General features: G+C 39.4%; 1 long non-coding RNA gene across 1 annotated transcript in view; it reads right to left on the minus strand.

Moving 5' to 3' along the window:
- The window catches only part of LOC144216723 (uncharacterized), a 69,115-nt gene that overhangs the window by 39,766 nt on the left and 5,321 nt on the right, over window positions 1–24,028 (minus strand). The window lies entirely within an intron of this gene.

Here is a 24,028-nt window from a genome sequence, read left to right on the forward strand (position 1 = left end):
AAGTACAGTTACCAAAAGAACAGGACACAAGGAACTGCGGAAACAAAACCAACAGCTGTCCACATGGTTGTCCATGAACTCATCATAAACTACTTAATCACGTTAGATATTCCAGAAAGAAAGCTTAAAATGAGAAAGAAGGAGACAATACTCAGTATTCCAGGAAAGAGCTGAGAGAGATTGGAGCATGGGGAGGAAGGCAGAATGAGTGAGGCAGAGAGCACTTAGAGATGAGGATGGAGAGGGAAGTTAGCAGCAGACTAGGCAGGTGCAGCAACCAGGCTGCAAAGCCAGAATTTTATTCTCAGTGTGGTGGAAGTGACATGACCCATTTGTGTGTTCATTCATTCATTCATTCATTTATTTTGGAGAGAGTACAAGTTGGGGAGGGGGCAGAGGGAGAGAGAGAGGGAAGAGAGAGAACCTTAAAGAGGCTTCACACTCAGTGTGAGGGCTGACACGGGGTTTGTGGGATCATGACCTGAGCTGAAATCAAGAGTCCTCCACTCAACTGACTGAGCCACTCAGGTGCCCCCGTTTATATGCTTAAAGATCATTCTGGCAGCCATGTGGAGAAGGAACATGGAGAGGTGTCAAGAGGGGGAAGTCTGGAAGTCAGTTAGGAGTTTATTCCCAACCAGGCAAGTTGTGCTGATGACTGGAACTGGGCTGGTAGCAGGCAAGGTAGCGAGATATGTTAGATTATCCAGACATTAAGTGACTGTGTATACAAACCATTAATTTCTTTGGGATACATGCTATAAAAGAGATGAATAAGGTAACTTGGTCTGGTCTGGAGGGCAGTAGAGCAATCAGGTAAAGTTTCTTTGAGCAAACAATATTCCAATTGGAACTGGAAGAGTAAGTAGAGAGGGAGAGGAGAAAAGTTTCTAGCATAGGCATGCAGGCAGAAAGCCTTTGAGGCCAGGAAGAGCTCACTCCAGGAACCAAAAGGCAGCTAGTGTGGAGCAGAGATCAGGAGGAGTAGTTACAGGAGATGAAGCTGATGGGGTCAGCAGGAGCCAGATCTTGTAGGGTCTTTTAAGCCTTATACGCCTCATAAGATTGTACCATTAAAAGCACAAGGAAGCCATAGAAGGGGTTTAAGCCTGAGGGGAACCTTATTGGTTCCTTCTGTTAACATATATTTATTAACAAAGTATAGAAATGATCCTTGAAAGTACAATCTTAACATATATTTATTAAATATCATCAACATGACCATCACCTACATGATCAGATTCATAGTTTAGAAAGAGTGCTTTTATTTTTTTAATGTTTATTTTGAGAGAGAGAGAGACAGAGCGTGAGCAGGAGAGGGGCAGAGAGAGAGAGACAGAGAAAGAATCCCAGGCAGACTCTGTACTGACAGCGGGGAGTCCAAGGAAGGACTGGAACCCACAAACTGAGAGATCACGACCTGAGCTGAACTACAATGCTTAACCGACTGAGCCATCCAGGCGCCCCTAGAAAGTGTACTTTAATTGCAATATGGGAAGTGAATAAGAGGAAGCAAGAGTGCAGAGGACTGAGTAGTGGATTTTGAAGTAGACAGTAGAAGATGGTGGTGGTTTGTACATGGAGGTGACAGTGGGCATAGAAGATGGATAATGTAGGGATTGGCAGGTTGGGGGAAGTAGGGGTATAGAAGAGGCTCAGAGATTGGGCACTGTGCAATAGGCATTGGCAGATGGGGTTTAGCAAAGGGTTGGCATATTGTATTAGATTCCAAGGAGCACCTAGTCAGTCCCCTGCTTCTTAGGCTATAGCATCTTAGAATGTCCTTAGAAGACTGTGATAATATTTGCAGAATGACTAACAGGAAATAGATCAATGTAGAGCACTTCTAAGTGAGCTTATTTACAAAGAGCTGCTTAGAAGGATGGGGGCAGGGTGTAGAAGAATCACAAAGGATAACCCCTAGGCCCCAAACAGATGTGGTAAGTTACCAGAACCTAGCTGGGAGAAAGTCATATAGAGAAGGTCACTTTGACCTGTGATCTTTGGTCAAGGGATTCACAAGGAAGAAGCCAGAGGAGTAGAAATTCTCCCTGACTTGCTTTTCTCCTCACCAGTCCACTTGCCCAGGATCCCAGTGGCCAACCCCAACCAGAAGCCAGAGGGCTTGGAAAATCTGTGGTGTGTTCAGGTCAGCCTCCAAGTGTAGGGTGAAGAGCGAAGAGTGGACCTGGAGGGGCAAACATAAGTCCATGCTGGAACCCAGCCAATCAAATTAACAACTCAAATTCTCACCTCTTGGCCTGTATTGGAATAGGATTTGAGACATTTTAATTGGTAAACAAAAATGGAAGAAGAAAAATGTTCTCAACTGTTGGAGGAAGATCCTCCACCTATCTTTGTCTATTACTTGGGATATTTAGTTGCAAATTCTGATGAAAATAGCCTTTTGGGATCTGCAGCTTTTGCCAATCTTTCTTTCAGCAAGACCTTCAAAAATAGTTTGAGAAGTTAAGGATTTTGCAGAGAAGTTCAAAGGAATTCAGTCTGCATCCTGCACAAGTGTGAATTGTTATCTGCAACCTAGGCAACTCCTTGGAGCTTAAATGCATCAGAAGCAGGGAATCCTGGCTAGATAACAAAATTATTTTGCCACTTCATGAATGTGATCTACCCAGACTTTCTACCTTTGTTTTCCCTATTACCCAAGTTACAGCAAAGTTGTTTTTCTAAGTACATTGTCTTTTGAAGATCCGTGACAAATCATGGAAAAGTCATCTATTACTTCAAATTCAGTTGGTCAGCAGATTTTCCATCCATGACTGGTAAAACAGGTTAGCCATGTATCTTATTTCTTTCCCCTCTAGAATGTTATGAACTTGGAACAGGCTTTTAATATTTTTCTTAATGGCTCCAGTTTTCACTGCAAGTTAACAATGATTATTTGTGGTCTGACAGTTCCCTTGGCATTACACCAAAAACAGAAGCAAGGAAGCACATTCTCTGCCAGAGAGGCTTAACATCTTAGCCAGACATTCAGCTGTGAATCCAAATTTCCTTCTCTTCTATACTTTTTCTCTCTCTTGAATAAAAAAAATGTCATCTGGCAGGTTCTTTGGTTTTCTAGTTCCAGAAAACTATTTGAGCCCAGCAATTTCCAAAAATGTCATAGCATTTTCAAGTCAGTATAAATGTCAATCTGTTTTCTTAAGGAGAATATTTGTCTCCACGTTAAAAGAAAGGAAGTATTTTTTCCCCTACTTAGAGCTGGTTACTCAATATTGTTTTGGGGCAGAACAGCAGCCCGAGACTAGTAATGTAGACTGGTCAATAGCAAGTTGTGAGGCGCATACAAAATAGACTGGAGGGGCGCCTGGGTGGCTCAGTCGGTTAAGCATCCAACTTCGGCTCAGGTCATGATCTCGCGGTTCGTGAGTTCGAGCCCCGCGTCGGGCTCTGTGCTGACAGCTAGCTCAGAGCCTGGAGCCTGTTTCAGATTCTGTGTCTCCCTCTCTCTCTGCCCCTCCCCCACTCATGTTCTGTCTCTCTCTGTCTCAAAAATAAACTATAAAAAAAAATAAAAAAAAAATAGACTGGAATGCTGTCCTTCCCTCTTGCTCTTCCTCCTCCAGCTCTGTCGCTGCCGCCCCAGCCCCACCCATAACAGTCTTCCAGTTGAGAAAGAAGGAAACAGCAGTGACAGGAGGGTGAGGGGAAGACTGTGTGAAGAACTCAGGAAAGCTTGGTTTCTGAACACTTTAATAAGTTCAGTAACAATGAAAATGGCTCAATTAAAAGCCTTAGAAACAAAAGGCAACTTGATTTCACCTTTTAGAGTTTTTTTTAAAAAAGTTTATTTATTTTGAAAGAGGTGGGTGGGGGGAAGGGCAGAAAGAGAGGGAGAGAGAATCCCACCCAAGCAGGCTCCACACTGACAGAGCAGAGCCTGATGTGGGGTTCAGTCTCACAAACTGTGAGATCATGACCTGAGCCCAAATCAAGAGTTGGGTGCTTAACTGACTGAGCCACCCAGGTGCCCCAACACGTGAGACTCCTAATGTTTCAATCCCAAGATTTTTTTTTAAACATCTTTTTTTTTTTTTTAAATATTTTTTAATGTTTTATTTATTTCTAGGAGAGAGNAAGATTAAGAAGCATGAGAAAAGTAGTGGTGTCTGCAGTGCCAATGGCATTATTCAACAGTCTTTGAGTATTTCAGTTAAATCTCAGTAGTGATATTTTTTGCAGTAGGCCTTTTCTTTTATCGCTTGGCAAATTATCCTGGCCTAATTTTTAGAAAGGGAGAGGGATAGGAAAAAGAAAACTCTAAATATTAACCAGTTCACATGCTTATAAATGGTAAACGGAATTAAAACTGCCTAATGAAATTAATCCATTAAAAATTCTCTTTCATAAAAGCAAAAAAAAATTCTGAAAAGATAACAACAAAAAGTGTTTGGCATAATGTGCCTCTAAAGAAATAATCTTTTCGTTGGTGGGAATGTAAACTGGTACAGCCCCTCTGGAAAACAGTGTGGAGGTTCCTCAAAAAATTAACAAAAGAACTCCCCTNGGCAGAAAAACAATGACTAATTAATCAGAATAAATGTGGTTGAGAAAAGCTATTTCATAAAGTAAAAGCCAGGAGGTAAAGAGAAACCCAGGCAAAGATTTAGTAATAAATAATAAAAATGATCAAGGGACTGACGTTAAAGGAAATAAGTGGAGATAATAAATGAGTCCTGACTCAGGAAAAACACTCAATGATTTCAGCTGTGGAGATAATCCCATGATATATAGATAGAACTGCTGGATGATGGGCACCTGGGGACAGCAAGAAAGCATGCACTATAAAACAGGCGCCTTGACAAACTGGCATCCCTCTAGCTTTCCCATGCAGAATCTCAGTCCAGGCACAGGACGTAGGAATCACCAGGCTAAGCTTGCTAATATCCTTGTACCCATCCGGCTTCTTCCAGAATGTCTGATATTTGGAATAACTAGACCAATATGCACCTCCTCCCTTCCACAAAAATTCCAGGGCTCTTCTTAAGCCCCTATTTCTGCTGCAGTCCTGGGATATAAGAAGTGACTAAGCAAGTAAAAAAAAAAAAAAAAAAAAAAAAAAGCAAGCATCTAGCCAGCTAGATACATACAGCAGTATAAAGAAATTATGCAAAATCTGAGTGGATCTAGGATTGCCTCATAGAGGGTCATGGATTTTGGTTTGCCTCAGGCTTCATGCCACCTAAACTGATTTAAATCCATGGTATACTTCTCTAGGCAGCCAGCCTAGCTTCCCAGAATCCACAGGCTAAGGAAGGAGTCAGGACTGGCCTGTTCCAGATTATGGCAGAGGTCACAGGCCCGCCCAATTAGAGCCTTTGCCCTCAGGACTGACCTAAAGCCAACTCACTAACCGAAGTATTTGCTTTTTCATGGTACTGAAGACAGAAAAGATTAGAGGATCATGTCAGTAACAATCTAAGGTTAATTTCCTGCCTATTCAGTGATCTGTTTGTTCAGTAATCTTACTTCTTTATCAGGCAATATATATTTTTTAATGTTTATTTATTTTGAGAGAGACAGAGTGTGTGTGTGTGTGTGTGTGTGTGTGTGTGTGCGCGCGCGCTACTGGTCCCTGTGCACAGAAGAGGAGCAGAGGTAGAGGAAGATAGAGAATTCTAAGCAGGCTCTGTCAGTGTTGTCAGTGAGGAGCCTGACAAGGGGCTCAGTTTCACAACTGTGAGATCATGACCTGAGCTAAAATCAAGAGTTGGTTGCTTAACTGACTGAACCACTCAGGCACCCCTTTATCAGGCAATATTAATGGTGAGGCCAGGAGTGGGAGTGAACAAGAGAGGAGAGTGGTAGGAAGCAGTTGAGAAGGAAGATGCTACAGCCATTAAATCTCTTGCTCCTTACCTCTTTCCTCTGAATAAATGTGATCTCCATTCCTCCAGAAAAATTAAGGTCCTGTTTGCATGAGCACCCATGTTTCACAGGGTTGAATCATTCTTCCTATGGGCCCATCAAGGTTTACAAGGGCTTAGATACTCCCCAGCTGAGAGCAACCCTAAATGCTACAGTGACACTTTGATCATGAGCCTCTCGGAAGCCTTGGTGAAAAGAAACCAGATCCCCCTTCTACATTCCATCTTGCTGGATATTCTGGTTTTTCCATCCTTATATTGGCCCTGCAGGAGAGAGTTCCGCTCTGAGCTGCAGTTAACAGCCAAAGTCCTGCTTTTCTACCTCATTCCTGCTATTCCATTTCCCAGGAGCAGCCCCTTCATTAATTTGGAATAGATTCCTTGGAGGACACAACCCCAAAAACACAGCCTTACTTTTTTTTTTCCCTACTATAAAATAAGTTCTTAGATCAGAAGCAATCGTGTTTGGTATACCATGCTGGTAGATGAGACATTAACTAAGTACATGTATAATATTTCTGGAAGATATATGACGGACAGGAAAGATTATCCAGAATAAATTTCTATTACAATGAGGACAAATTACCAAATTCTTTAGTAAAAAAATAAATAGAAGGGGAGGGTAGAGGACAATGTAGTAAGTCTGCCCACCAGGTGGCAGTCTCTTCTTGCTAAGTGTAGTGCATAATGGAGTGCTCATGGGAGGTGGAATTGAGGGCTCAAGGTCAGGCTGACATTCAGCAGAGGCAGTAGCCAGATAGGCTTTGTCGAAAGGAACCTCATATTGAGTCCACGAATAATCTTCATCACTGACAACATTAATCTATCAGTCTATACTGTGCAAGTCCAGAAGTGTTTGGGGAAAGAAGCTGAAAGTCACAGAGTGAATAATCTCGTCCGTCTGATTATTCAGATCATCCTTGATGGGCATTCAGAAGGATCACAAATATTCTCACATTCTGAGATCATTCCAAGATACTCCTTCATCTTTCCTAAACCTCCAGCTACCAATCCCCTGATGTTTTGTTCTTCCTTACAAGTGTCTAAACATCTGACCAAATCCTTAACCACTGCCTTTGAATTAATATAGATCTATATTTCAGTCCATCTCTCTTTCTTGACAAACCAGCCATTAGATGTACTGGTCAAAGTTATGCCTACTGGGAGGATTTTCATCCCTCACTGTGTTTTTAGGACACACCTAATTTGGACTCTTCTAGCAATTTTGAGTGGTAACATCATATCGTGGAAAACTAGCTGTAATCCAGGCTTGAATTTCTTCTTTCTTTGTCAATTGATCATAGAGAATTTTCCATAGGGATATAGGTGTGGACTGAGTGTGAAAGGAGGAAGTACTCTGTGAGTGAGAGATACCTGCTCATGCAACTTACCTGGGTCTCAGAAGTTACTTAAACCTGGTTTTACATATGCCATTTCCCCTTGATGATGGAATGCTAGGCTTACCACATTTATGGTAACCTCCCCAAAATGAAAGACAAATGACAGCATCTTTCACTCCCACCATAAAGAAAGAAGCACAAAGCCCCAGAAGTCTCTTAGGATTCTGGAAACAATATATTGCTCACTTAGGAATATTGCTCCTACCCATATAATGGATGACATGGAATGCTGTCATCTTTGAGGGGGCTCGGAGCAAGGAAGGGCAATCTAACATGTCCAAAATGTAGTGCAGTCAGAACTGCCACTTGGGTCATACGATCCAGCAGGCTCTATAGGGATGGAGATGTCCATGGTGGCAAAAAATATAGTAAGGGGCATATGGAGAACTCCATTGGGAGAATCGCAAGGCTGGCCCCTGAAGTTCTGGAGAAAGTTACTGCTATCCATAGCAGAAAATTATATTGAATTTGAACCGCTGAAAAACAGTTCTTGGCAAGTTACAGAGGACAAGTTACATTGGTAGAGGCAGAATGCTTGAGTAGGGAGCATCAAATGACTCATGCACACAGAACTTTCCATTATAAGCTATGTTTTGTCAATACAACCAAGTCAAAAAATTGGATGGGCCCAGTATCGATTCTCCATAGGATGGAAATGGTATATCCAGGATCTAGTTCAAGCAGGACTAGAGGGCATAAGTAAGCTGTATAACCAAATAGGTCAGACCCTCATGTCATTTATCATAGTTGCATTAACTTCCCTCCTATGGTTTGTACTATGGCCTTGCAAAGTGTCCCATATGACCAGTCAAAATGGAGAGAAAAGCCCAAGGTTGGCTTATAGATGGGTCAACTCATTAAGTGCATTAAATAGATTAGCCATTTCAAAATGGATTCTGGCCATATTCAGAGGTGGTCCTAGAAGACAGTGGAGATAGTGAAGAGGGAAAATCTTTCAGAAGGGCAGAACTAGGAACAGAGTGCCTCGTCATCTGCTTTGGTGGAAAGAAAAATGGCCTGAGTTAAGAAAACAGATTCCTGGGTGGTTGGTAGTGGCCTGCCTGTCTGGTTGGAGGCCTGGAGCAAAAGGGACTGGAAGACCAGAGACAAAGGTCTACTTAGAGGAATGTGTATAGAAATGTGGGAGTAGGTACAAAGTGTAAAGCGTTTTGCATTACGTGTTAACACCCATCAGAAAGCGTCCACAAGATACTAAACAACAAAGTAGACAAAATGGCTCAGCCAATTGATATTAATCAGATCTCAGCATCACCAGTCCCAGAGCTCACATGACGGTCACATAAGTGGAATGGCCACGTGGCCAAGATGGAGGCTACATATGTGCCCAACAGCATGGACTCATATTTAGCAAGGCCAGTCTAGTTACCTCTGTGTCTGAATCTCTAACTTCTCAACAACAGAGATCAACATTATGCCCACAAGGTAGCATTATTTTTCAAGGAGGTCATCTGGGACATTGGAATTTTCCTATTCTGAAAGGCTAATGGTTCTTTTATGAAGATAGTACCTATTCCAGATAGAAGTTTGCCTTTCCTAAGAGAGTCTCAGCCAGGAGCTTATAAAATGGTTTATTCACAGGTATGGAATCCCACACAGCATAATATCTGACCAAGAGACCTGCTTTAGAGCAAAGGTGCAGGAATGGACCTATGGACTATGGGTCTAATTGATCATATCACATATGAGATACAGGCAGGTTCCAAAACATGCCAAAATGGCAACTGAAGTACCAACTTTGTCTGCCTGCATGTCTATATTTATTCATCAGAGTAACATACCCAAAATGCTAACAGTGATTATTTCTCTATGGTAATTTTTATCTTATTTTTACTTACCCATATTTTCTATAGTTTCTAAATGTGTTAGTGTTAAATTGAAGGGAAAAACGTGAAGAAAACTCTTTCATTGCTTCAGAAAATAGCCCTCTAACTTCTGAGCTCCAGAATCTTTGCCTTTTCTCTCTTGAACTTTCTAAAACCTTTGTGGCTCTTTTATCACCATAAAAATCTTCTGGTGCTTTCAGAACCACTTCTTATAACAGAAATCTGCATCGCGGAAACATTTGTCTCCCGCTGTCCTGGACTCTCTGAATCTGTCATTGTTCTTCTATCAGGGTTCTGAGTGCTTCTTGTAGAATCTGGCAAAGAAGTTTACTTGGTACTTTCTGAGCTCTAGAAGACTGCTAGTATTTATCTCAAATCCCAGAAACTCCTATTCCACAGTGAATCTGTTTTATCTACTGCTGCATAACAAATTACTCCAAAATTAGCAGCTAAAGCAGTATTTATTATCTCACAGTTCCCAAAGGTCAGATCCAGGAACAGCTTAGCAGGGTGGATCTGGTAGGATCTCTTATGATGTTGCAATGTCACCTGGGGCTGCCGTTATGTCAAGTCTTGGATGATGCCAAGGATTTGTTCCAAGATGACTCACTCACATGGCTATTGGTTCAGTTCTTCATTGGCACATGGCAATTGTTTTCCCCTGAACGAGCAATCCAAGAGAGAGTAACCTAGACAGAAGCTACAATTGCAATGTCTTATAGCCTAGTCTTGGAATTAACACATCAATTATGTCATATTCAGTTTGTTAGAAGCAATTCAGTGTGTCTAGCCCATACTTAAAGGAAGGGAAGACTCTTGTAGAGGGTAGCAAAGAATTTGGGGACATATTTTAAAACCACAGAATCCAACTTAGAAAAGACTTCCAGATGTAGCAGGATCCACCCATTCTATTAGTTTCCTCTGACGCTTAAGACTGTCTCCAGGGAGACACTGTCTCCAGTGTCAAATTGCTGAGTTCAAACATAGCTGTGTAGTCAGAAACCTATACACCACATACATTTATTATCTTCCTGAGCTGTAGAAGCCATCACTTACTCCTTCTCTTGAGTACATGTGGATAACCCTGGGGTGTCATTAGATCCTTGAATTTTAAAAAAGCACCCTTAAATTACCAACCATGCTGTTATTTTCCTTAAACTCCAGAAATGTGTTGAGATTTGAGGTCACAAAATACAAAGAAAAGCCATGGAATATAAAAAGGATAGTATTTTCACTCAGGAAGAGCCACTAATTTATTCTTTGTTCAATGAATAAATGAAAAACAAATAAAAATCAGTTTACAAAAGTATTCAGCAGTAGCATATGAAATGGGATATTTGGAATCTGTAGGTCTGAAAAGTTTGGAAGGAAAGATTTGGATTCAGTGATCAGTAAAAGTTTGATGAAGAGTTGATTACTATTAAACTAAATCTGTTTCCAGGTATCATTGGATATAGGAACTAGGCTATTCTTCTGCCAGAAACAACAACAACAACAACAACAACAAGCAGACAAAATGCTTTTGAAACTTAAAAAATTACCTTAAGAAACTAGAAAAAGAAGAGCAAATTAAGTCCAGAATAAACAGAAGGTAAATAATGAAGATAAAACAGAAATAAAATAGAAAACAATGGAGAAAAATCAATGAAACCAAAAGTTGTTTGTTTAAGACAATCAATAACATTAATAAACTAATCATCGCTAGCCAGGTTGGTCAAGAAAAAGAAAGAGAATATGCAAATTAACAATATCAGGAATGAAATTAGTGACATCACTAAAGATTCTAGAGCTATTAAAAAGAAAATAAGGGGATATGAATAACTTTGTACTTTAAATCCAACAGCTTAGACAAAATGGACAAATTCCTTGAGCACAGGGCACCTGGGTGGCTCAGTCTGTTAAGTGTCAGACTTCAGCTCAGGTCATGATCTTAGTCTGTGAGTTTGAGCCCTGCGTGGGGCTTTGAGCTGTCATAACAGCTCAGAGGCTGGAGCTTGCTTCAGATTCTGCATTTCCCTTTCTCTCTGCTCCTCCCCACTCATGGTCTGTCTCTCTCTCTCTCAAGAAATAAATAAACATTAAAAAAATTTCTTGAAGGATGCCAACTACTAAAATTTACTCAGGAAGAAAAAAGTAACAGAGCCCTATATCTTTTAAAGAATTCAATTTGTAGTTAAAAACCTTCCTACCAAGAAAACTCCACACCCAGATTGCTTCACTGGCAAATTATAGCTAACATAGAAGGAAAAAATAACACCAATTCTGTATAAACTTTCTCAGAAAATTGAAAAGTAGGGAGTTCTTCTCAACTCATTCTATAAGGCTAATATTATCCTGATACCCAAACCAAAGCCATTGATAGAAAAGAAAACTTTAGACTAATGTCCTTTGTGAACATAGAGCAAAAATTCTAAAAATATTTTTACCAAGTAAAATCCAACAATATATAAATGGGATAACACATTATAGCCAAATAGGATTCATTCCAGGAATGCAAAGGTAGTTTAACATTTGAAAAACCAATCAGTGCAATTTATCATATTAATGAACACAAAAAGAAAAGCTATAAGATCACCTCAATATATGGAGAAAAAACACAGACCAAAATCAGCATTCATTGCCAATAAAAACTCTTAAACTAAAATTAGAAGGGAACTTCCTTAACTTGATAATGGTATATATCAAAAACCTATAGCTAACATCAAACTTGATGGTGAAAGATAGAATGCTTTCCACCTAAAATTAGAAACAAACCAATGAAATTCATTCTCACTTTCAACATTGTACTAGAGGTTCTAACCAGAGCAGTAAAATAAAGAAGAGAAATAAAACACATCCAGATCAGAACGAGTACAATTATCTTTATTCACAGATGAAAAATTATCTATGTAAAAAATCTGATAGAATCTCCAAAAGTCTACTAGAATAAATAAATGAGCTTAGCAAGGTCTCAGCACACAATATTAACCTACAAAAATCTATTGTATTTCTGTATATTTCCAACAAGTTGGAATTGAAATTTTAAAACACTATTTATAACAGTATCAAAAATATGAAATACTTAGAGATTAATCTGACATAAGATGTCAAAGGCTTGTATACCGAAAACTATAAAATGTTATTGAAAGAAACAGTAAATATATTGAAAGCCATACCTTGTACATGAATCAAAAGACTCAATATTGTTCAGATGTCATGTCTCCCCAATTTGTTCTCTAGATTCAATGCAATTCCAATGAAAATCCCAGTCAACTTTTTCTTAGAAAATTGATAAGCTGACTCTAAAATTCATGTGGAAATGCAAACATATCTTAATAGCCAAAACAATTTTGAAAAAAGAAAAAAAAGAACAAAGTTGGAGAGTAAACACTACCTGAATTCAAGACTTCTTATAAAGTTACACTATTCAAGACTACGTGATATTGGTGTAAAGATAGACAAATAAATCAACACAATAGAGACTTTGAGAAAAAGACCTATATATTATGGACAACTGATTTTCAACAAACGTATGAAGTAAGTTCAGTGAAAAAAATGAGTCTTTTCAACAAATGGTGTTGGAATAACTGTATATCCAGATACAAACCAATGAACTTAAATCTACACCTCATACCTCCCTCTCTCTCTGCCCCTCCCACTTGCTCTCTCTCTCTCTCTCCAAAATAAATAAACATTTTTAAAAAAAGGGGTGGGGGGCACCTGGGTGGCCCAGTTGGTTAAGCGTCCGACTCTAGCTCAGGTCATGATCTCATGGTTTGTGAGTTTAAGCCTTACTTCAGGCTCTGTGCTGACAGCTAAGAGTCTGGAGCCTGCTTGGGATTCTGTGTCTTCCTCTCTCTCTGCCCCTCCCCCTCTCGCCCTCTGTCTCTGTCTCTCTCCAAAATAAATAAACATTAAAAAAAATCTATATTTCATGCTGTATGCAAAATTAACTCAAAATGTACCATGCCTAGATACAAACCTAAAAATATTATCCTTCTGAAAAAAACAGTATAAAATGTTTGTGATCTTTGGTTAGATAGAGATTTCTAAGATACAATACCAAAAGCATAATCCAGAAAAGAAAGTTGATAAATTGGACTTCATCAAAATTAAAAACTTCAGCTCTTCAAAAGATATTATTTAGGAAATGAAAAGGCAAGTCACTGACTAGGAGAAACTCTATAAGAAGACAAACAATCCAATAAAAAATGAGCAAAATATTTTAATATCTTCACCAAAGAAGATATATAGATGGTAAATAAGCACAAGAAAAGATGTTCAATATTATTAGTCATTAGGGAAATGCAAATTAAAATGATACATCCCACTATGCAGCCATTATAATGAAAAAATAGATAATATGAAGTATTGGCAATGATGTGGAAAAACTGAAACTTCATACTCTGCCAAAGGGAATATAAGACAATATCAACTGGTTTGGAAGTCTTGTAAGCAGTTAAATATACACTTATCACATGAACCAGCCAAACTCCTAGGTATTTGCCCAAGAGGAAAGTCAACATAAGTGTATACAAATACTTGTACATGAGTGTTCACAGCAGATTTATTTGTTATAGCCAAAAAGTTGGAAGCAACCCAGATGTTAATGGATGAATGTGTAAACAAACTGTGATGTAGCCATACAATGGTGTACTACTCAGAATAAAACACAATGAGCTATTGATACATACAAAAACAGGAATGAATCTCAAAATAGTTATGGTAAGTGAAAGAATTCTGACTAAAATAAAATAAAATAAAGTGTGTACATACTGTGTTATTAAAACTCTAGACAATGCAAAGTAATCTACAGTGATAGAAAATAGATTAGTAGTTACCTGGGTAGGGAGTAGCTAGGGAGGAGGTCCAGAGGTATATGAAACTTGTATAAGTGATGCATACATTCTTTATTTTGACTGTGGTGATTGCTTCACAGGTGTCTACATACATCAAAACTTACAAATTGTACATTTCAAATATATACAGTTTACTGTATATCACTAAACACCTCAATAAAGGTATCTAAAATTTGTAAAAGTGACAAGGACTTGAAGGAAGTGAGGAAGTTAGTCTTAAGCATAGCTAATGTGAGGTTTTAAAAAATTATTAACCAGGAACGTCTGGATGGCTCAGTCAGTTGAGTGTCAGACTCTTGCTTTCAGCTCTGGTTGTGATCAGAGGGTTGTGAGATTGAGCCCCCCGTTTGGGCTCTGCCCTGAGCATGGAACCTGCATGAGATCGATTGTCTCTCTCCCTCTGCCCCTCTCCCCACTCATGCAAGCTCTCCTTAAAATTTAAAAGAAAAAAAATGTTTAATCACAATGAGACACAAACGAAAGGATACCAAGAGAGTTGTGAAAGAGGTTTGTTTTGTTTTGTTGCAGGTGAGGAGTATGTGTCTGTGTGTGTGCATGTGTGATATTTTGTAATTCCACCAGTCAATGCCCTGATACTAACCACACTATCTTTGCCTGTCCACCTGAAGGTGAGCTTGCTCAATGATCTACATGGGACTGGGTCCCAGAGTAAGTTCTGCTCGCTAGCCAATGAGCATCAACAGGAGGGATATCCTTTCCCTCTGCCAAATCCCTGCCAAACTAAGCAGACAAATGTTCCCAAACAGGAAGATGTTCCGAATGATTTCTAGTACTTTCCTCAGAGCAAAAGTTATGAACCCATGGTAATGGCCAATCTTGGCCTTTTACTTGAGACCTTGAGGGACTGACAGGATTCTCTTTAGTCTTTAGTAGAAACACAAAAAACAAACATTGCTTTTTATACTAAGAAGCTTAAAGCAAGGTTTTTATGGATGCTTCATAAATTTTCCTTTATTGCAGAGATGAGTCCTATCTTCTTGGAAGGACCATACAGATCTTGGTGTACCTTAAGAATAATAGACAACAGTTACAGCCTGTTCATCTTACCTCCTTTCCATGAAAAGACAGAGAGACAGACAGAGACAGAGAGAGACAAAGAAAGATAATCATTATATAAGAGTATTAGGAGCATCAGGATCCTCTCTACCTCCCCCAGGCATTTTCTCAAGATTATACATGGACAAAGGTCTGGAAGTAAACACAAGAAACCATCCATGGTTACCCAGGGGCAGTTAGAATAGAGAAGATGAGGGTAGGAAGGCTTTCTGTGTCTTTTGGATTATTTCACAAATGTTTACACTCTTGGAATTAAAGCTCTTTTTAAAAAATTATTCCTGGGGCGCCTGGGTGGCTTAGTCGGTTAAGCGTCCGACTTTCGCTTAGGTCATGATCTCGCGGTTCGTGGGTTCGAGCCCCGCGTCGGGCTCTGTGCTGACTGCCAGCTCAGAGCCTGGAGCCTGTTTCAGTCTGTGACTCCCTCTCTCTCTGACCCTCCCCTGCTCACGCTGTCTCTCTCTCTCTCTCCTAGAAATAAATAAAACATTAAAAAAAATTTTTTTTTAATTATTCCTGCTGTGAATTATTACTGTATGCCTGTTAGGTGTGTATGTTGAAATGGACCCAAAAATGTAATCCGAGGAAAAATCTTTGCCCTGCATTTTCTAGTTCTACCTCCATGCAAAAGTTTGGTGGCTTTCTATTTTAGCATACTGGTTAGATGCTTCCCTTTCATGAAGGGTATTAATTCTATGTTGATTATGCTTAATTATACTGTAGAACTTCTATACTTTAGATTCTTTTTTTAGTATTTATTTAATTTGTGAAAGAGAGAGAGAGAGAGTGAGAGCGAGACAGAGAGAGAGAGAGAGAGGGAGAGAAAATCCCAAGCAGGTGTTATGATGTCAGTGAAGAGCACAATGTGGGGCTCGAACTCATGAACCATGAGATCATGACCTGAGCTGAAATCAAGAGTCGGACACTTAACTGACTGAGCCACCCAGGTGCCCCTAGATTCTTCTTTGAAAAAAAAAAATCTGGTGTTGAATTATTAGCAAAAGTTTTGCTGTAAAAATCATGTCCAGGGAGAATGGCCAATGGGAATGGATTCCTTCTCTAGACACTTTTGTGTCAGGTTTGGAGATAGATCCTTGGAGAGAGATCTTGGGTCACATAGTCTCAACACCTGTCTCCCTTTTCTGTCCTATATTTTGTCATTCTGCCTTGGGAGTACACTGAGAAGTGTTTTAAGAAACAACCACATTACATCTATCATTGTATATATGGTAGGATTGTTATTGAGAACATTATCTAGACATCACAACAATATAGAAAAAGCTGTTTCTTCCTGAGCATCTGGTCCTCTTTTATCTTTGCTATTTACAGTGTAAAGTTTGCAGTAGCTTTGTTTCCCTTGACCGCTATGCAACTCTAAGCCAAATCTGTGTGCTTCTTAGTGCCTTTACAGAAGTTCAGGGATGAATTTCAGTGCCTGGATGTTATATATTATACGCTAGTATATATTGCATTACACTAATTAAAATTTTTTTCGTTTTTATTTATTTTTGAGAGAGAAAGAAAGAGAGAGAGGGAGAGAGAAGGAATGGGGAAGGGCAGAGAGAGAGAGAGGGAGACACATAATCCAAGGCAGGCTCCAGGCTCTGAGCTGTCAGCACAGAACCTGATACAGGGCTCAAACTCACAAACTGCAAGATCATGACCTGAGCTGAAGTCAAACGCTTAACCACCCAGGTGCCCCTATTTTTCTGTCTTTAAAAAAAAATTTTTTTTACACTTATTTATTTTTGAGAGACAGAGTAAGACAGAGTGTGAGCAGGGGAGGGGCAGAGAGAGAAGGAGACAGAATCCGAAGCAGGCTCCAGGCTCTGAGCTGTCAGCACAGAGCCTAACGTGGGGCTTGAACCCACAAACTGTGAGATCATGACGTGAGCTGAAGTTGGACGCTTAACTGATGGAGCCACTCAGGTGCCCCTTGCCTTTTTTTTTTTTTAATGTTTTATTTATTCTTCAGAGAGAGAGCATGCGCAAGCGGGGGAGGGACAGAGAGAAGGGATAGCGGATCAAAGTGGGCTTTCTGCTGTCAGCATAGATCTAGGGCTCAAACTCATGGCCCGTGAGATCAAGACCTGAGCTGAAGTCGGATGCTCGATCAACTGAGCCACCCAGGCACCTCAGTATTTTTCTACTTTTTGACTTTCTCTTTGTCCCTTTTCCTCATTTATGTTAATACATTTTTATTGCTATATTTTACGTATTTCTATAAATGATTCCAAAGCTTCTCCCCCTTTTTTTTTTGAATAAAGAGTAGTAAGGGATCCACTTTCACTTTGGAATATGAATTTGCTAAACCTCTCATGATTCAAACTAGGATTCCAAAGTCTTCAACAAGGCTTCTGATTATACCATATTAATACTAATGTCCCCACCATTAACATCAGACCCTGTTGTCACAACTCTAGAGTGACCATGAGAGTCACAGACCCCTCTATGAAGTCAACATCGTCTAGATCAAGCTATCATGTTTTGGTTACTGGAAAAAAAAGTCATAAGACTTAAGCTCCAGACTCAGCTAATTTATTTATTTTTCAAAATATTTATTACTAGTTTACTATGTCCCAGGCATGTGGTTTAGTTCTATAGATACAATGGTAAACAAAAAACAGACATGGGCTCTGCCCTCAAAGAGTTTATAATCTAAAAGTGAAGAAAAGACATTAACCATATAACCCCACAATGTATTTACAGGTCATGAACAGGCTTTGGGAACATGTGATGTGGGATCAGAACCTGTCTCCGGAGTCAGGGAAGACTTGTTTGAATTGATAACTAGTAGTTCGGGGAGAGGAGAAGAAAAGGCTAGAACCATTTGGGGAAGCAAGAACAGCATTTGCAAAAGCCATGTGGCAGGATGGAGCAGAGTGCAATGGAGGAACTGCAAGAGCCCTGTGGCTAAATGCAGATATTTGAGGGACAGTGGTGCTAGCTGAGGCTACAGGAGTGCAAGCGGAACCTACTAAACTACTGAACTGTTTCAAATAATGACTAACTGCGTGAGCTATGATAAGTGATCCAACTTTTCTAAGCCTGTTTTCCTGGCTATAGAACACTGATCTCTTGTTTTTTTTATATTTATTTAATTTGAGGAAGGGGGGGATGAGTGGGGGAGGGACAGAGAGAGAGAGAGAGAGAGAGAGAGAGAATCCCAAGCAGACTCCATGATGTCAGCACAGAGCCACGAACTGTGAGATTATGATCTGAGCTGAGATCATGAGTCCGTCACTTAACTGACTGAGCCCCATAGGGACCCCAAGAACACTGCTCTTTAATCACACGGTGATGCTGAGCTACCTACCAAGCTACTGTTAAAGTTACAAGGGGAGTTAAGCTAAACTTTCTCTAGAACCAACGTACTGGCAATTTTCATTTACCCAAGGGAAAAGCCATTTACTTTATGGAAAAAAGTTAAAAAAAAAAAAAAGGCCCTTAAGGAGTTTTTTGTTTTGTTTTGTTTTTTGTCTTTTAATCAAATTACGCACAGTGAAAAAACAGTCTCACATGTAAATAGTCTTGTGACCATAGCCAAGAGGAAACTGTCTGCCCCACCCCTTTGGTACCAAGGCTTTTACTTAACGGTTTTGTTAATGTCCACAGAAAACTTACAATATGTAAGACACTTTCAGCTATGTTATTTTGTTTAATTCACACAGGATGCCTATGACTTAAGTATCATTTTTAATCTTTTAGAGATAAGAAAACTAGTAACCAGAGAAATTAGAGAACTTACTCAAAAATATATAGCTGGAAAATTATGGAGCTGGAATTCAAACTCAGGTAGTCTGATCCAAATCCACAAAAATATCCCTCACCACAGGGACCTCAATAAGACTGGATGTGGTCCAGAGATGCCTGTCAGACCTTGCAGTGACAATGAGGAGGGAAAGGAAAAACTGGACCCACCAGTCCTCATTCCATTCACCTGATGTAAAAGAAATCTTATCTTCTGAGGAAATGCCCTCAACTTCTGCTATCAATCCCCATCAGGTAAGGCACGAACAGAAAGTCATTTATCTGTCAAAGTAGTTCCCCTGACCCTTATCTGCAGGGAATGTGTTCCAAGAGCCCCAGGGGATACCAGGGATAGTACCAAACCCTATATATACTATGTTTTTTCCTATACACACCCACCCATGGTAAAGTTTAATATATATTCGGTATAGTAACATATTAATGATAATAATAAAAAAGAACAATTATAACAATATACTGTCATAAAGGTTATGTGAATATGGTGTCTCTCTCTCAAAATATTTTATTATACTGTATCCATCCTGCTTCTTGTGATGTTGTAAGATGCTTAAATGTCTACGTGATGAGATGAAGTGAGGTGAATGACATAGGCATTGTGATGTAGTGTTAGGCTACTACTGACCTTGTGAGCATGTGTCAGAAAGAGGTCCATCTGCTTCTGGCTCGCAGTTGACTGTGGGTAACTGAAACTGTGGGAAGCAAAACTGCAGATGAGGGAGGACTGGTCCCCCAGCTTAAAAGAAGGAAATGAAATAGATAAACTCTTCTGCCAATAAAGATAAAAGATTCTGTTCCCCAGTCGGCCTTGACAGGGAGTGGGTTCTGTAAGACCTCTACTTTATAAAAAGAAGTTAAATGTCACCAGACGTTCATATCTGTAGAACTTGGCTAACATTCTGTAAAGAAGGAGAATATAACATGGTACCAGCTGTCAATACTTCTGTTTTAATAAGAAAACTACCTTTGAAATTAAATCAGGCCCACACTGGGATGGAATAGGATGTCCCAGACACGAGTTCTAACTTGGTGCATAATTATTAAGAAGCAAGCTCTCCAATCCTGCTGAGTCAATGGACAGGATCTATTTTCAGTTCTCAACTTGTCCTGAGATGCTGTAAGTCCCTTGCCAAGACTTGAATCAGTGCAGCATCTGTGAGAACCAATTAAGAACGCCACATCACCTAGGAAGAGAGCAACAGAGTGCTGTGAATTCTTATTTAGATAAAAGTGTCTGAAAGTCAAGAAAATTAGCCACCTCTCTAGTCATGCAGTCAAATCTTTTGTTAACAAAGGGAAAAAAAAAAAAAAAAAGGAGGACCTGCTCTCTGGTCGGCTCAATTCCATAGTCCCTCAGCAACTAGATTTCCTCTTTCCTACTTCTCCTGACAGTGTCAAGTTGGATACCATTTGGCCTGAGAATCAAGGTTTCCTTGTAGACGTCTCTGCCTGGGTGCTTGACTCTGTCATCTCCTGCAGAGGCTGCACTCTCTCTCACCTCCCGATCACCTGTTTGCTCACTGGGTTCCTAACCATCTGCCTGTTTTTTAACATTCTTGGTCATTTAATGTATTCTTTTGGGATTTCTGGTCAATTTGGTGCCCTTGCCTGATTTCTGGCACATTCTGAATTCTGCCTGTATTTGGTTCTTGAGTACTGATTTTTCCTGTTCTTTGGATTTTGTGTACTTCTTTACTTCTGTTTTTCCATGCCTATCACCCACTGCCTAGCAGATATCCACTTCCAACTTCCCTTACCTGTTTGATTTTCTAAAAACCTGTTTTTACAAAGTGCCACCATTGTTCACAATTCTAGAATTGACATTTTTAGAGTTTTAGGTGGAGCAATCAAAAGGAAATACCCTTTTGGAAAGAGGAAATGCAAGATTGGAATACAGAGTTGCTAGCTTTCTTTAGATATGAATCTTCAGGAAAATAATAATAGGGAACATAAAGTTAAAAAAATCTGAATTCAAAGAAATATGTTTATTATTGGTAATAGAGGCAATAAAATAAAAATCATTTAAGAAGAATGTAAAATATAAACCATGATAGATCATTAATTCTTAATAATATTCTATTTTTCATATCAAGAAAATGTTCCTTTGAACTAAGTGCTTTTAGTTTATTAACAGATTTTTTAATATGTGAATTTAGATATGTTTTAATGTGTATCTTAACATTTACAGACACTTATAATAGAGAGTACACTTTTAGTGTACCAAATTTGAAATGTGTTTAATTTCAAATCTAACTGAACTGTGCTATTTTCATAGGGATATACAGGCTCCTTTGGAAAAGTTTAGTTTTAGGTTGTAGGAATTTAAGAGTTAATTCTTTTTTTTTTAAAAAAGCTCTTTAATGCTTATTTATCCTGAGAGAGAGAGAGAAAGCAGGGTAGGCGCAGAGAGAGAGGGAGAGAGAGATCGAATCTCAAGCAGGCTCCATACTGCCGCCATGGAGTCCAATGTGGGGCTCAAACTCCTGAACCACAAGATCATGACCTGAGCTGAAATCAAGAGTCAGATGCTTAACTAATTGAACAACCCAGGTGTCTCTAAAAGAGTTAATTCCTAAGTTACACATACAGCAAGCTATTCCATACCATCAATATATTTTTCTTTTCTTTTTTTTAACATTTAGTTATTTCTTTTAAGAGCTAGGGCACAAGTGGGAAAGGGAGAGAGAGACAGAGAGAAAGGAAGGAGAGAGAGAGAATCCTAAGCAGGCTCCACAGTGTCAGCGCAGAGCCCAGTGCTGGGCTTAACCCCACCAACTGCGAGATTACGACCCGAGGCAAAGTCAGACGCTTAACTGACTGAGCCACCCAGGTAGTCCTCAATATATATTTCTTATAAATAAATGGGCAACTCACTCCTGTCCCTTCAAAAATAATAAATTATGTGACTCTAGAATTTTATTTTACAGTTGGAATTTTCCTTAGAATCAGAAAAAACCAAATCCAGGCATTTCTATATTTTCCAGAATAGTATAACCTTTGTTTTATTATAAAGTGAACAGAACAAAGCAGCAGAAATATGTAGGAAGTCAGACATACTGTGGTAGAATTCTGGCTGTGCACCTTCATAGAATGACCTTGGGCAAACTACCCAACCTTTCCTTACCTGAGAAAGATTTTAAACCGATTCCAGCTCCACAGTCTATGATCCAGGGCCAAGTCATCCTTGCACTGGTTTCACCTTGATAATATCCTAGACTTTAGCTCTCTTCATGTGTTCCTACCCTTATAATTAAATCTTTGCCTTGGTCTCTATTCCACAATTTATCTTCCAGTTGTCTGTCCAGCACAGCTGTCACCTCTAGGTTTGGAGCCATGCACTTTACACAGGTCGTAATTAGAGAACCCGACACTCTTTGGATAGACCTTCCAGTTACCAACTCCAGTCTGCTGGTCTGAATCCCAGAGAACTATCTCCCTCTGACCTATTTGATTTTGTGTCAATTTGACTCTGTGTCAACTTGACTGTGTGTTCAACTGCTGCCTTGGGCCACCCACTGACAACTGCTTTTATGAACTATGACCTGATACCTTGAAATATTTTGAGCACTTGTTAACATGTCAGTAACCCCGAGTTCCAATCCTATCCCAGTGGTTATGTTCAAGACTGGTTCTCTTCCCTTTTCTGGTATTAGTAGGCCAAACCTAACCTACTTCCAAGGTACCAGATATGTGATTCTATATGGTATGAACCTATAGCATCCAGAAGTTGTTAAGCTGTGTTCGTTATAAACTGTTTAACAAGACAGGGACATAGGTGACAGAGTTTAAAAAGATCCCTTGTTGGGCACATGTACCCCAATGTTCATAGCAGCATTTTCAACAATAGCCAAATCATGGAAAGAGCCTAAATGTCCATCAACTGACAAATGGATCAAGAAGATGTGGTTTATATATACAATGGAATACTACATGGCAATGAGAAAGAATGAAATCTGGCCATTTGTAGCAACGTGGATGGAACTCGAGGGTGTTATGCTAAGTGAAATAAGTCAGGCAGAGAAAGACAGATACCATGTTTTCACTCATATGTGGAACAGGAGAAACTTAAAAGAGGACCATGGGGGAGGGGAAGGGGAAAAATAGTTAAGGACAGGGAGAGAGGCAAAACATAAGAGACTCTTAAATACTGAGAACAAACTGAGGGTTGATGGGGCAGGGAGAGGGGAAAGGGGGTGATGGGCATGGAGGATGGCACTTGTTGGGATGAGCACTGGGTGTTATATGGAAACCAACTTGACAATAAACTATAAAAGAAAAAAAATAAAAATAAAAAGATCCCTACTGATGTAACAATGGTCAAAATTTTTACAAGAGTTGGTATTTAAAGGGACTAATTTTGTTTACTAAGAAAATTAAGTTGTGTGGAAAAGCTCATTCGCCTAAAACTCAAAACTGGATTTTTACTTAAAGCTTTTTGGGAAGGTTTGTTAAAGATGTGGCTCTCTGTGAATTTGTTGAATAAGAAATTTCACAGGAATTTATCTATTTACCCAGTTATGCTTTTGAAGTAAAAAACTCCTTTTATTGATTTTTTTCACTGAGAAAAAGTGATTGCACATGGCTTTCCAGCATGGCATTTTAGACATGGATGTGTGTGGATTAACTGAGGACTTTATAACATATAGCCTCATTTAATCATTACATGGGTTTATTAACCTACTACTAAAGATAAAACTGAGGCATGGAGATTTTAAGTAACTTGCCCAAGAAGATCACATAGCTAGAAAGCAGTGGAACCAGACAAACAGAATCTGTCTCCATTTTTAACCTGTTTTTAGCTCCTAATAACTACATGGAAATAAGAAACACTGAAAAAAAAAAAAGAGGAAAAAAAAAACCAACCCTCGGGAAAAGATAAGGAATATGCTCCACGAGAAGTCTGAACCCTTATTACATTTTCTGAATTGGTTGGTTCTGACTGGATTTTACTGGGAGTAATCAGTGAGGAAACATCTGGGTCTCCTAAGGTCTTTGCTGTCATCTGAGAGAATTGGATGTTTCCTGGATTTGGATGGTTATTCCTGTGCTCAAGAGAACTGGGAAATATTTCGGGCTGGTCTTCAGAAGGAAGACAACACTACAAATTACCCTAAAAAACAGCCCTCTGGTAGTGTGCTACCAGGTCACCTCTTGCTGCATTAAGTATGCAGTTTTCCCCTTCTGTAAAGAGCATGGCATATCTTTATTCGCAA

The sequence above is a fragment of the Crocuta crocuta genome, unplaced genomic scaffold (genome assembly GCF_008692635.1).
Source record: "Crocuta crocuta isolate KB4526 unplaced genomic scaffold, BGI_CrCroc_1.0 scaffold48, whole genome shotgun sequence".
NCBI lineage: Eukaryota > Metazoa > Chordata > Mammalia > Carnivora > Hyaenidae > Crocuta > Crocuta crocuta.